Raw genomic sequence first — 16356 nt, forward strand, 5'->3', positions numbered from 1 at the left:
ATGAGGTGCCACGTTGAACTTCCAGTGACCAGTATGAGAGAGTGAGAGCGATAACACCAAATTTAACACACCTGCTCCCCATCCACACCTGAGACCTTGTAACACTAACGAGTCACATGACACCGGGGAGGGAAAGTGGCTAATTGGGCCCAATTTGTGCATTTTCACTTAGGGGCTTACTCATGTTTGTTGCCAGACGTTTAGACATTAAAGGCTGCGTGTTGAGTTATTTTGAGGGGACAGCAAATTTACACTGTTATACAAGCTGTACACTCACTACTTTACATCGTAGCAAAGTGTCATTTCTTCAGTGTTGTCACATGAAAAGATAGAATAAAATATTTACAAAAATGTGAGGGGTGTACTCACTTTTGTGAGATACTGTAGTTAAAGCGGGGTTCCAGCCATAAAAAATTTTTTGCAAGCTAAAATTAATCACATTAAATAGTCCCTAAAACATATTAATAGCTCCCCAATCATTCCAGAAATCATTGCAAACACTTGCCTTATATCCTCCAGCTCATGTTGTGGTCATATCCATCATATGTGCGGCATGTGAAACCCAGTTCCTTTTTCTTCCTGGTTTTCAGGGAGAGGTGCATGCTGGGCGATTTTTAGGCACAGTAATGCCCATGATGATTGTCATAATTTCCCAGGAGGCAATGGGGTCTTAGGACAGGAAGTTGAACCACCTAGAACCACAAACTTGGCAGATTACTAATACTACCTAGTAACAGCCAGATAGAAGTGAGTAAAAAAAAAAAAAAATTACACTTTTTTTTTATTACAATAAAGGCAAGCTGTTAATAGAAAGTTTGGGCCAGATCCACAGACAGAGTACGCCGGCGTATCTACTGATACGCCGGCGTACTTTCAAATTACCAGCATCGTAACTTTAGTTTGAATCCCCAAACCAAGATACGACGGCATCTGGGTTGGATCAGACAGGTGTACGCCTTCGGATCTAAGATGCAATACTTTGGCGTCTGCTGGGTGGCGTTCACGTCGTTTTCCGCGTCGGGTATGCAAATTAGCTATTTCCGACGATCCACGAACATACGCGCGGCCGTCGCATTCTCTTACGTCGTCTCTAGTCGGCTTTTTCCGGCGTATAGTTAAAGCTGCTATTTTGCGGCGTATAGTTAGACTTGCCATGTTAAGTATGGCGGTCGTTCCCGTGTCGAAATTTGGATTTTCTTTTTTTGTGTAAGCCATCCGTGAATCGGGATGGACGTAATTCACGTCTAAGTTAAAAAAAATGACATCGTTACGACGTCATTTAGCGCAATGCACAGCGGGAAATTTAGAAACGGAGCATGCGCAGTTCATTCGGCGCGGGGACGCGCTTCATTTAAATGAAACACGCCCCCTGAATTCCGCCGCCAGAAATACACTACGCCGCCGTAACTTACGCCGCAAAATCTTTGAGGATTCGAAAGAACGCCAGGTAAGGTACGGCGGCGTAGCGTATCTCTGATACGCTGCGCCAATCTATTTCTATGTGGATCTGGCCCTTAATTTTTAGGGTGGAACTCCACTTTAAATAAAAGTTGGAGTTAATCTTTAAAGAAGTTCTACCCTCCCCCACTCTATTAACCAGTTAGCAACCGCCCTATAGACGAAATACGTCTACAAGGCGGTTGCTTAACTCTGGGAGGGCGTCAATGTACGTCCTCCCAGAGTCGCGCTCCCGCGCGCCCTGTGGGGCGCGCACACGGGAGTCTCCGTGACCGCCGGGTCCTCCGGACCCGGCTGATCACGGATCACGGTAAATCGCCGCTGATAGCGGCGATTTACCACGTGATCGCTCCGTCCAATGACGGAGCGATCACTAGTAAACAAACCGGCGTCATGTGATGACGCCGGTTCCTCCCTCTCCTCTCTGTACCGAACGGTACAGTGTGAGAGAGGAGAGGGGAGAGAGCGGAAGCAGCAGCAGCTGCTGCTGCTGCTGCGGGCTGGATCTGTGACACATGTAGTCACAGATCCAGCCATCCATCCATCCCTCCCTGTGCAATACTCTGCAATGCCCCCATACTCTGCAATACCCCCATACTCTACAATGCCCCCATACTCTGCAATGCCCCCATACTCTGCAATGCCCCCATACTCTGCAATGCGCCCATACTCTGCAATGCCCCCATACTCTGCAATGCCCCAAAATACTCTGCAATGCGCCAAAATACTCCGCAATGCCCCGCAATACTCTGCAATGCCCCGCAATACTCCGCAATGCCCCGCAATACTCCGCAATGCCCCGCAATACTCCGCAATGCCCCACAATACCCCGAAATACCCCACAATACTCTGCAATACTCCGCAATACCCCGCAATACCCCGCAATACCCCGCAATACCCTGCAATACCCCGCAATACCCCACAATACCCCGCAATACTCCACAATACCCCGCAATACCACACAATACTCTACAATACTCTACAATACCCCACAATACTCTACAATACCCCACAATACTCCGCAATACCCCACAATACTCCACAATACCCTGCAACGTCGTCTATGGGGATTTTTAAGTAGCAAAGTTTGGCGCCATTCCACAAGCGTGTGCAATTTTGAAGGGTGACATGTTGGGTATCTATTTACTCGGCGTAACTTCATCTTTCACATTTAAGCAAAAGAATGAAGAAAAAATACTAAATGTGCCAAATTTTATAACAGAAACAAAGAAAAATTATTATTTTTTACAGAATTTTCAGTCTTTTTTCTCTTATAGCACAAAAAATAAAAAACCCAACGGTGATTAAATACCACCAAAAGAAAGCTCTATTTGTGTGAAAAAAAGGACGAAAATTTCATTTGGGTACAGTGTTGTTTGACTGAGTAATTGTCATTCAAATTGTGAGAGCACCGAAAGCTGAAAATTGGTCTGGTTATTAAGGGGGTTTACGTGCCCAGTGGTCAAGTGGTTAAAAAACATTCTCTGTGTCATTAGACAGGAAGGGGTCCGGAAGTGGGTAGAAATCTTCCCATCATCACTAAAAACATGCCAGAGTCTCTTACCCTTCTTTACGCTATCCAGAAAATGAAGATGCAACTAGTCTGTGGAAACGTATGCTTTACATAAAAGGCAATACATCAACCATGTTAATTACTTGCCAATTTCTGCATGATTCTGCATTGTTTCCCACAATACGTTTCTTTGATTTTTAAGAGTTCCCTTTCTATTTCTGTCTATTTTTTCTAACAAAATATATTCACCACTTCTAAAAGTAACATATTACGTCGTTAAAAAAAACATTTTTATTTCCAAACAGAAAAGCTAAAAAAAGATTATATATAGAAGGGTATATGTAGAAGATCTGTTATTTGCCCTTTGAACTTCGGCCTGCCTTCCATGGTGGCCTGAGATATAAGACCGACTGACAGAAGAGGGCTACGGGTCAATCAGGAGTAAATTGGGGGCAGATATTTCAGGACATTCCTCATATTTTTAGAAGCTACTAAGAGACAGTTTTGTAATGGAGACCAGAAAGAAGACAATTTATAGGAGGCTCTATGCAATACGTAAACGGGACCTCGGTCATTGAGAATGGACAGGTGGTATTAAAGAATTAGATAAAAACAATATGCATATGTATTGGAAAACATTTAATCATATGTATGTAATAGTTTCACGCCTGTAAAGAAATTAGAACATATGACATTAGGGTAACTTTGATATGCCCTGTATACATAAAAGGAGAAAAAAAATTGATCTGTCAGGCCAAGAATTGCTACATGCTTTTCACAAAATTTTGGTTGGGATCCCCAGGAAATAAATCGTACAGAACACCACATTAAGCTAAATACCCATACACAAATAAAAATATACATTGTATTAAATATAATATTTATTTTTTAACAGAAAAGGTTTATTAGACACTTCAGCATTACAGTACAATCAGTTACAGTGTTTATGTTTACAGTAGTATGCAGGTCAAGTCATCAATAAGATATTTCCCATCTGGGAATCACCTTCCAACTAACTTATAACATTTGCAGGTAAATCAAGAATCAGCTGTGCATGATAAGCAATTCATATCACTATGGCATCTCATACATTCTTTAACTGTATTATAATCATAGGACGGGGACGGGGGGGTAAAACCCAACGGACGGATTATTCAATTATACTAAAATGGGGTGGGGTTCAAGATTATCACAAGTATCTATCTATGTGGACCAGACTTTGTCGAACTTCCCCGGACATTGTCTGCTCTCATAAGGCAGCCTGTATGTGGGCAGTACCGAGTTCACCGAGGAGGCATGCGTTGGGAAGGGGGTTCTCCGTCTTCCATTTCTACAGAACTTCACGCTAGTATAATATAGTGAAAAAGTCAAGCATAATTTACAATATCTATCCCCCTTTATGTCTTCCATATAGCTTAATAGTAGAGTTTGTGGTTCAACCAGTATTCTTGTCCCACTTACATCTCTCAGTGTGGAGGCCACAGCCGCCCAATGGGGCTGGAGTTTGGGACAGGACCAGACCATGTGCCCACCTCTTGCTTACATCTTTGACAGTTGAGTTCCCATTGCGGGTAAATACGTGCCAACCACTGTGGAGTATAGTAGGCCCTGTGTAGGAATTTAAATTGTACAAATCTGTCTTTCGCGGCAATCATGGAGAGAATATAGGAGGAGAGGCATTCCTCCCACTCTTCTTCTCCCAGGGATGGTATATCAGCCCTCCATTTATCCCAGGATTTAGTAAGTTTGGTGTCATACTCTACTGTGAGTAATAGATACAGGGACGAGAGGGACCTCCCCATCACACTAGAGATCAGGAGGTGCTCAATGGAGTTCGACTTTAGGGTCAAGGGATCAGGAAATTGGGCTTTGAAGGCGTGCATTAAATATAATTTACCGTATTTATCGGCGTATACCGCACACTTTTTTGCCCTTAAAATCAGGGCAAAATCGTGGGTGCGCGATATACGCTGATACTCGCTTCCCGCGCTGTGTTTGAACGCTGCCGCCGACATATACCGAGCGAAGTACACTCGGGTACACTCGGCCAGGCTTGGCTCCCCTCGCAGTTTTGCGAGAGGAGCCGAGAGGGGCCGAGCGTGCCCGAGTGTACTGCGCTCGGTATATGTCGGCGGCGGCGTTCAAACACAGCGTGGGAAGCGGGGATCAGCTCAGAGACAGCGCGGGAGAAGCGGGGAGGACACCACGAAGGCCACAGACGGACGCCGGACCGGACAAGGCCGCCGATGGACGCCGGGCAAGACACCAAGACTGTAAGTAATAAAAAAAAAATGTGGTTGGATGTTTAGCTGAATGTGGTGTTCTGTACAATGTTTTTTTTTTCCGCCCTTTATTACGATTTTTTTTTTCTGTATTAATCACCATCTTAGGCTGAAAGCAACTGAAAAAAGTTGGAGGAAAGACCTTTTAGATTGTAAGCTCTCATGGACAGGGCCCTCCTAATCCTCTTGTTTTGAATTGTATTGTAACTGTACTGTCTCCATTTACTTTGTGAAGTGCTATGCAAACTGTTGGTGCTATGTATAATTAAATTATTATTAATATTAATATTATAATACAGCAACGTTACTCTGTAGGATTGCTAGATAGAAAGTAAACTGTTGAGTGGAAAATGTTATTTAACAACAATGCAAATACCATCAGTTCATAAAACTGATACATTATACCAGTATTTTTTTCTTATTTTTTTTTATAAGTCAATTGGGTTGATACACTAAACCTGTAGCTTTTTTTTTTTTGACAAAGCCTAATTGAACAAGCTGAAGTTAGAAGCTGATTGGCTACCATGCACAGCTGCACCAGATTTTGCACTCTCTAGTTTTTGTAAATCAGCCCTAATGTGTAATTTTTGTTAACCACTTGCCCACTGGGCACTTAAACCCCCTTCCTGCCAGTCCAATTTTCAGTTTTCGGCACTGTTACATTTTGAATCAAAATTACTCAATCATGCAACACTGTACACATATGAAACTGTTGTCCTTTTTTTCACACAAATAGAGATTTCTTTTGGTGGTATTTACCGTAATAACTCATTTATTGAGACACTAACAAGCCATGAAAGTACAAATACCCCCCAAATTACCTATTTTTGGAAAGTAGATATTCCAATGTTTTTAATAAGAGGCATGGCAATTTTTTTTCGTTTACATTTTTTTTATTTTTTTTACACAATTTTCATATTAACTTGTTATTTCTCTCACATGGCATATGCATACCACAAATTACATTCTGCTACTCCTCCTGAGTATGGCGATACCACATGTGTGAGACTTTTACGCAGTCTGGCCATATAGAGAGGGCCCAACATGTAAGGAGTACCATCAGGTGTTCTAGGGACTTAAATTAAACATCTAATTTCCTGACAACCTATCACACATTTGAAGGAGCGCGAAGACAATGAAAACACCATAAAAAATAACCCAATTTTGGAAAGAAAACACCCTAACGTATACTCTATTTTTTATATACTTCATTACAATACAACACGCCCACTGCCTTGCTACTTTGAATTACGCGCGCTTACGCCGGCCCATTTACGATACGCCAACGTAACTTTGGGAGCAAGTGCTTTCTGAATACAGTACTTGCCTCTCAATGTTACGTCGGCGTAGGGCATAGGAGATGCGTTACGCCCGCTCAAAGATACGACAATGTATCTGAATCGCGGCCATTGTTTTTTTTTCCACATGTTTTTGGATAATGTGGAAAGAAAATTTAAATTCATTTTCTACGCACGTTTTACACATTTTAACGGCACTGATGAGCGCTGATGAGGATCCAATGATAGGGTGGCACTGATAAGCACTTACTGAATGGCACTAATGGGCACTTTAGTGGCACTGTAAAGGACTGCTGTAACACTGCTGGGGCACAGATGTGGCACTCCTGGGCACTGATGTGACACTGCTGGGGCAAAGATGTGGCAATCCTGGGCACTAATGTGGCACTGCTGGGGCACTCCTTGGCACTGCTGGGCTCTGATGGGTACTGCTAGAGCACTCCTTGGCACTGCTGGGGCACTCTTGGGCAGCTTGCTATGGGGACACCTAAGCTGAGTCACAGCTCTGTGTGTCCATTCAGACACGGAACCACGGTTCGGCCCTGCCTATTCTCTCTCCCAATTTGCTAACTGACTTTGATTGACAGCAGCAGAAGCCAATGGCGTAGAATGCATAGAATGCTTTAAGATAAAAAGCCTTCTGCCTTTACAGCCACTTTAAGACTTGAAGAATGCACAGTTACTGCTTGCTCGGATAAGTGGGGGATCTAAGCTGCTGAGTGAACTTCAGCTATTCTCCTGTGAACTTTCAGAATAGTTTTTGAGTCTCCTGCCGGGGTTCACAAATATGCAGACTAAATTCAGAATTTAGAGCTATTCTTACTACATGTGACTGCAAAATCATTAAAGGTTATAGAAGTATATGTAGAGGTGGCTCATGTATTTCTTTCACTATAGATTTTATTTGATACAGACCCTTCATACCCCCCTTTTGTATGGCAAGTCATTCTGCTTGGTTAACTTTTTTTCAGATCTCTGGTGACCCTCAACTATTTTTTTCCCAGACCTAGTTCTATCTTCAAAAAGCCATTGACAATTTCAGGTTCCAGAGCCTCATTGAGTGCACACCAAACAGCTTGCAATGCTGCAACATGCCAAAAACAACAATGAAATGAAGAGGGTCAAAGATGGTGACCTTCCACAGCTTATCATATAGTGAGTACAATCAAGTAGAGGGAGAATCAAATCCAACCACAAGAGGTCTAAAATTCCCCAAATAAAGGCTTGTTTCTTATGATCAGCTCAGGAGGCCAATGCTAAGTCCTACCACTAGAGTCCTACTTGTGCATAATCATCTAGGTGCTTTAATACTTGGCTGGACATTTTTATTGTTTATTATACTGTTTTTGTTGATGTTGTCTATCACCTGTGTGAAGATAACAACATAAGCAATTGCATTAGGCATGTGGTTCATTTTAAGCCTGCTGCTGACCACCAGTTAGATCTTTGAGTTCCCAGACATTCACATGGGAGTGATTTCCTGCTCATTGGTGACCTGATGTGAACTCGCAGGACAGGGGTCCAGAGATCCGTTGTATCAACCTGATCATTAGCACACCAGACAAACACTTCCAGCTGTCTCACAGTTCGATCGTACTTTTCTTCCATGAGAAATATTCCTTCTTCGTTTGCACAACCAGATGAAAAGAGGGACACATATGTTGCTTTTGCTGTCACAAATGTTTTTTGCTGCCTCCCGATAGCTGAAAGCAGAGGATGTACAATACGTAAAAATCTTAGAATTTCTGTAGAGCTAAAGACACTAATACCCATGATAAAGTAGATGACTTGATTGGACAATAAAATGGTAAAGTATATGTAAACCCTAACATTGAATTCCTCTTATTTTTTCCCTTCTGGTCTGGTAAATATACAGTTTAAATTGTTTTTTTTTATATTTGATCAAGTGCAAAAGCTACCTGCTAATCCTGGCAGAAATTGTGTTAGCTAATAATGTCCAGAGTTTTCTACCTGTAATGCAGGAGGAAGAGGAGAGATGGATGTGTTTTGAAGTCCAAATGTACCTCCTGCCTTCAGTCTGTAAGGGCAGGTCAGGGTGACAGGGTTGTAGTCATGTCCTTTACAGTATGTTTTTGCTCCTTGTTGAGCACCAAGGGTTACACCCTGGGGTAGGTTCTTCTGGGCTACGCTAAGCACCTTGTACAGGGTCACTTTGAGTACACATGGGGTACCTTGACTTTGTTTTTTTCAATGCCATGGGACAAGGCTGAAGCTGCCCTGGGGGAAATCCTCAACCTTAAAGTGGGCCTCTACTCTCAGAGATGAACGTACACCATGCACACTTGCGCCATAATTTTTCTCTAGTTAACTCTTGGGTCACCATTCTAATTCACATCATCCCAGTAGTTTGCATTTAAGAGGGATATGCTGAGCTCTGTCCACATCCACCTGTCAAGCGGAGTGGGCCCCGTCGTGCCCCCTGCGCCTCACGTGCATTTGACTTAACTCTTAAAACTGACAATGTTTTAAATGCTTAACTTGTAAAATTGTAAAAGATGATTACAGAGTCCAACATTCACAGACACAATCCTTCCCTAATTCCCTAACTCTAACTACAGTACAGGCTGTCTGCTGCTTAAAGGAGGAGTTCAGCCTGAGCTTTTTATGCTGGGCTTCTCCTACGGGTCGCACAAGTGCAATTCGTTTGGCACTCCTGTGACCCATTTTCAGCGGAGATCGGTCTGAAGTCCGCTCTCCGCTGACGTCGCTGCAATCAGTCGGGGCAGCGCGCCATCACGACTTCCAAGTCGGCATCCATCAGCTGCCCTGATAGATGGCAGTCTCAGCGAGCCGCTGAGATGGCCGCTCCCCACCGCTCCACAGCTCAGCGCTCCAATGAGCGTGGAGAAACAGAGAGAAAAGACGTTGACTGACAGTCAGCAGCTTTGCTCTCTGGGATCTGTGAGAACCGAGCCCTCGTCGATGTTCGGTGGCTCGGTTCTCAGTGCAGAGACAGTGGGGAATAGATGGATCATTGGTCTGATTATTCATTCAACGAGGTAAGTATGAATCAAAAAAATAATAATAAAACCCATACTTCTCTTTTAAAGTGGGCCTCAGAGATGAATGTACACCATGCGCACTTATGCCATAATTTTTCTCCAGTTAACTCTTAGGCCCCCGTTCTAATGCACGTCATCCCAGTAGTTTGCATTTAGGAGGGATATGCTGAGCTCTGTCCACATCCACCTGTCAAGCATTTTCCACTACTATTCTCCAGTAGCGGAGTGGGCACCGTCGTGCCCCCTGCGCCTCATGAGCATTTGACTTAACTCTTGAACTTCCGTATCTCTGCGCAGTATGAGGACCTCTGTGACACAAATCCACTCCCATTGCTGTGAAAGACAGACAGCTGGCTGAAGGAGTGCCAACAACATATCCCTCATGACTAGAGGCCATACCACCTATAATAGGTATGTGCTACAGACTAAATGTCCGTTACCATGGGCAACGACTAGTGTCTTCACACTACTCCATTCCACACCAATGATGTCATACCCTAATGTGTTAAGACCCACTCGGTAGAATATGTGTGCCAGTTCTTTGCATTTCACCCCTTTTAGTAACGGCAGACCAGACACTGACAATGTTTCAAATGCTTTACTTAAAAAATTGAAGGCTGTCTACTGCTTAAAGGAGAAGTCCAGCCTGAGCTTTTTAGGCAGGGCTTTTCCTCTGGGTCACAGGAGTACAATCAGTTTTGCACTCCTGTGACCCGTTTTCAGCGGAGAGCGGTCTGAAGTACACTCTCCACTGACGTCATTGCAATCAGTGAAGGCGAGCTGCTCCCCGCTCCTCTATGGCTCAGCGCTCCAATGTGCGCGGAGAAGCAGAGCAGAAGCGATGATAGTCAGAATTGCTCTGCTCGGGGAGGAGTGGTGTTCAGTGGCTCGGTTCTCAGTGCAGAGACGCTGGAGGACAGATGCAGAATCAGTCAGATGCTGCATCCACCGAGGTAAGTATGACTAGCAAAAAAAAACATACATACTGTAGTATCTGCAGTGATGGTGCGTCCTCTCTCCTGCCACCTGTCTATCACCACAGATAGATTCATGCATTGCACCGGGAGCCTGAATTACAGTGGCAGGGTATTTTTTGAAAGCACCTGATTAGAGCCATAGGCATCCAAAAAGGTGAACAGCAGGTGCTTTCTTAACACTGAACCGCTTCTCAGCCAATCAGGTGCTCGGGTCTGTTACTTGCCAGCTAATTGGCTGAAACGACAGGTGCTGTGATTGGACGCATCACAGACAGCATCATCTTTTGGCTGTATTTGATCACCTCTGCGGTTTTTATTTTTTGGGCTATAAATAAAAAGCATACATTTTTAATAAAATACAATATTTTTTGCTTTTTGCTATAATCAATATCCCCTTTTTTATTTAAAACAAATATTCTTTTCCTCAGTTTAGGCCGATATGTATTCTTCTTCATATTTGTGTAAAAAAACAAAGAAAAAAAAAATAAGCATATATTGATTGGTTTGCGCAAAAGTTATAGCGCCTACAAAATAGGTTATTGATTTATGGCATTTTTGTTTTTACTAGTAATGGCAGTGATCTGCGATTTGCATCTTGACTGTAATATTGTAATATTGTGGCGGACACATTGGACACTTTCGACACTATTTTGGGACCATCACTGCTATAACTATGCACTGATTACTATATAATTGTCACTGGCAAAGAAGGATTTAACACTAGGGGGCGGCGGGCACTAGTGTTGCTCACGAATATTCGTATTGCGAATATTCGGCTCGAATATGGCATATTCGAGTATTCGCGATATATTTCGAATTTCGCGGTGAATATTGGCTATTCCGAATATTCGCATTTTTTCAATTTTATTTTTAAAACAGATCACATCCTATCGACGTCTAAAAGCATTGCTGGTATGATTAGAGACCCTGGGCCGAGTAGCTAAGCTGAGGTGATCCTTTTATGTTGCCGAATATAAAAAAAAAAAAGTTGCGAATTTTCGCTAATGCGAATGCGAAAATGATTGCGAATTTTCGATAACTGTGGTAGGAGAACTCTGATTGTCTCTGATGCAAAAGGGGGGGGGCTTTGTGTATGTTTCTGTTATGAATATTTGTATGTTTGATATTATTTTTTTTTGTAAGAAGGAAAACATTGCGCATACCTTAAAAAAAGGGGAGAATACAGCAGCAACTCAAAAATGTTATACAACATAAATTAATACAAGACAGAAAATGGAGTCGCTCTACAAGAATAAAAAATATGTCTAGTGACAAGACATGTGGGCAAATTATAAAATAAGCAAGCGCAAATAACTTGTGAAATACACAGTGAAACAAATATATAAAGAAATATAGTCCCAATAATAGAAAAATAATCTTTCATAAAAATGTCTTTGATATGTGAAGTGAAAAAAGTCCAAAGCATGCAGCATGAACGTGTTCAATCTTCAAGGTGTTTGATTGACAAACGGCTGTGACAGATGGATAGAGTAAAGAATCACCACCAATGCAAAACACTTTTTATTTTCTATTGTAAAATATCAAGAATATTCTGAGCCAATCAGAGTGCTCCTTCCGCATTTGCCGAATATTCGCAATTATTTTGTATTGTAAAATATCAAGAATATTTTGAGCCAATCAGAGTGCTCGTTCCGCATTTGCCGAATATTCGCAATTATTTTGTATTGTAAAATATCAAGAATATTCTGAGCCAATCAGAGTGCTCCTTCCGCATTTGCCGAATATTCGCAATTATTTTGTATTGTAAAATATCACGAATATTCTGAGCCAATCAGAGTGCTCCTACAGCATTTGTCGAAATTGCGCAGTAAATATCGCATTCGCATTTTGCGAAATTTCGAAAAAATATCAAGAATATTCTGAGCCAATCAGAGTGCTCCTACCGCAGTTATCGAAATTTCGCAATTAGTTTCGCATTCGCAATAGCGAAAATTCGCAATAATTTCATTTCGATAAAATATCACGAATATTCGAATTTAGCGAATATATCTCGAATATTCGACTATATATTCGAGATATATCGCGGAATCGAATATGGCGTATTCTGCTCAACACTAGCGGGCACATGCATCGGCTCCTCAGTGAAGCAATGGTCGCACGCACGCTCCCTTTACCACCAGGAAGCCGAGGACGTCATATGACACCCACCGAGGATGGGAGATCCCATCCCAAGGTTCGATGTGTTGTGTTTTCAGAGATGGTATTCTGCATACCTTGGTTGTAACGATTGTTATTTGAGTTACTGTTGCCTTTCTATCATCTCAAACCAGTCTGCCCATTCTCCTCTGACATCAACAAGGCATTTCTTTTTTTGACTATTCCCTGTAAACCTTAGAGATGGTTGTGTGTGAAAATGGCAGTAGATTAGCAGTTTTTTAAAAACTCAGACATCTGTCACCAACAACCATGCCACGTTCAAAGTCACCTAAATCCCCTTTCTTCCCCATTCCGATGCTCGGTTTGCACTTCAGCAAGTCATCTTCACCACCTCTAGACAGGGCTGCTGTTAGAAATCATGGGGCCCCGTACAGCCTACCTGTCAGGGCCCCCCTCCCAAATATATCAAAACAATATTTTCACAGACAAATACACTAAAATCATTATTAGTGGACACAATCCAGTGTGAATTAGCCCTTTTTTTAAATAGTTTTGAAAACATTTTAAACTTTTTTTTAAATATCATTTTTTAAAGAATGTTAAAATGTATTTTTTTTACAATTTGTAATTTTTTTATGAGACAGGTCAGCCAGCAGTGCCATGGGGGGGGGGGGGGTCGCACAGTGACAGGGGGCACAGAGGGGGATCAGAAGCAGGCAGAACAGGAAGGGGGATCGGTGCAGGGGAAGTAATTCTGTAATTGGACTGGAAAAAAACATGGGAATCAATCTCACCTTCACTGAGATCCCTTCATTGGTTGCCAGTAAAAGACAGAATCACTTTCAAGGCACTCTGTATAACGCATAAGTGTATTCATGGAAACGCCCCCCAATATCTATGCGAAAAAATAAAAGCCCATAACCCAAATCGCATTCTGCGATCCACAAATCAAAACCTCCTCCAGATACCCAAAGCCAGATACAAGTCCAAAGGAGATCGAAGATTTGTAGTCCAGGGACCTCGCCTGTGGAATGCACTACCAACCACCATCCGACTGGAGTCGGACCACTTGGCCTTCAGGAGAAAGATTAAAACCCATCTCTTCTGAGGTCAAGGTGTTCCTTACCCATGAAATTGATACAGCGCCCAGAGGCGATTCAGTTCGCATGTGTTGCGCTTTACAAGTCTCTCACTCACTCACTAATTGCCCCTTCATCTGACCACAATGATTCCCTCTGCTGTCCTGGCCCCCCTGTTTGCCCGGGCCCTCTACAGGAGGACTGGTGCCCCCCCCTATCAGCGGCCCTGCCTCTAGATGCCTAAATGCATTGAGTTGCTGGCATGTAATTGGCTGATTAGCAATTTGTGTTACTAAGCAATTGAACAGGTGTACTCTAAAAAAGTGGCCGGTGAGTGTAGAACTCAGAACATTGTCAACAAGTTGTCATCAACTGGCTTTGGGTCTATGTTGATGATGTCGGTTTGACATTGGTTTGAGTTGCTTTTGAGGTTATTCAGAACTTATTGACAGGTGCATATGGCCCAAAGTTGACCTCTTTCTGATCTGTTTTCTGATGTAAACAAAAGCTGTCCATTAAGGCCCCAAGGACCTTGCTGGGGACGCCATACTACATAAAGCATGCTTCTTGCAAATTGACCCCAAACCCTGTTTTAAAAGTCAAAACGGAGGCTGCATTCATTCTAAAAACGAAATATAATGTCTTTGTAACACTTATGGATAGATATTCGTGGATGACGAGGGATTAGAGTGGGTTAGCTTGTGGCTTTACAAGGAAATCCTGGAATGTGGACATGAAAGCATTCAATTTACGGGGCTTCGGGGAGGGTGTTAAGATTTTTCTATGTATTTTATTTATATAGCCTGCTTAACATGCTTGTTGTACTGACAAGGGTACTTTAACAAACAACACACATAACATTCTACATTGGCGTACCTTTGGTGAACAATAGGTTTAAACAATCAAGGTCACTGATAAAAAAAGTATATGAACTTTTTACTCTTCACTAAAGGATGTATGAAGTTGTGTTTATGCTTATTGTTTGAGATACTACACAATAGAAGATAACCTTGTACTATTTTTCTTCAACTTAATGCCTTTGTATTTCTATAATGTGCACAATTCTTTTGTTATTGTGATATTTTTTAAAAAGAAAGAATTAAAAAAAAGAAAAAGAAAATTTATTTGACCCTCTAGGTCTGGGATAAGGACATCTTGCTATACGTCAGTTACTCCAAATAAAAACCAAACGTTGGGCTTGAGAGCTCTGCCCTTCTTTGCCCCATTGTTCCCACCTTTTCTCACAAAAGCCTTTAAAAATGTTTATACTTACCTTTTTAAAGGTGTCCTTGGCTAAGTCCAATGATTGCTTCTCAGTCAGTGCTGTCTTTAAGGCAGGGCAAAAGGGACCTGTCATTGTTGTGGGGCCCAAAGCAGCTGCCTCATACTTGCCAACTATCCCAGTTTAAATTCCCTTGTCCCTTGAAGTTTTAGTCCTGTGCTGTGTCCTCATATCTCAGTGTGAAGTGCTGCTACTAATGCTGGCCAGCTCTGCCCTATTGTTGTGTACAGATGAATCACCCGCAGACCCTGTGTTTACATGTAAATAACAGTAATTCATATGTAAATTACAGGTTCATTCATATGTAAATAGTGACAACATTCATATGTAAATAGCCGAGGCCGGCGGCATTCATATGTAATTAAAGGCGGCAGTCATATGTATATCATGCCCCTCTGCAGTGAAGAGATGGTGTGCTGTAACCTCTAGCAACCAATCAGTGAGCAGTATTACTGTACAGTAATCTCTAGCAACCGATCAAAAAGAAGAAATCATGTGCTGTAACATCTAGCAACGAATCAGTGAGCCGTAATGTGTGCTGTAACCTCTAGCAACCAGTCAGTAAGTGGTAATGATATGCTGTAACCTCTGGCAACCAATCAAAATCACTGCCTGATCTGATACAGTAAACTGAGTTTAAGTCTAGCTGATATTTATTGTATGTCTCGGAGAAGGTGGAGAGCAAAATTGCATGGGGGGGGGGGGGGGGGGCCCAAGAATTTTTTTGCCCAGGGTACAATCAATATTAAAGACGGCCCTGTTCCCAGCACTTTGTAGCATTTTGCTGTGAGTTTACACTCTAGGCTCAGAGAAAGTGGGTTGAATGTCCCTGAGCTTCACTCAACCCAGAAGAGGAACTGTTTAGGGTCACTGGATCATTGAGTCTGTGGAGGACAACATTGGAGATTAGGTGGGTATCGAAGCTGGAGCCGTTTTTCTTTTTTAACGGCTATGGGGGATACACAAATATATTTTTGCCCAGGACAGAACTGGGATTTAACAATTTAGATGCTCCAGTCAATGCAGGTATAGGTTTGGCTTGCCGTGCTATATAGGAAACCATACACCATATTGCCAAAAGTTTGTAGATACCTGACAATCTGCTAAGGTGTTTCACAAGAATTTGCAGTGTGTTTGTGGTAATATGTGCCTATTTAGCCAAAAGAACATTTGAGAAGTCAGGTACTGATAAGAAGATTTGGCTCACAGTCAGTATGCCAATTCATCCCAAGGATCTTAACAGGTAAAGTCAGGGTTTTGTGAAGGTCACTTGGATTCCTTTACATCAAACTCATCAAAGCATGTATTTATGGAGCTGGCTTTGTG

The sequence above is a fragment of the Rana temporaria genome, chromosome 7, assembly GCF_905171775.1.
Source record: "Rana temporaria chromosome 7, aRanTem1.1, whole genome shotgun sequence".
Taxonomy (NCBI): Eukaryota; Metazoa; Chordata; class Amphibia; order Anura; family Ranidae; genus Rana; species Rana temporaria.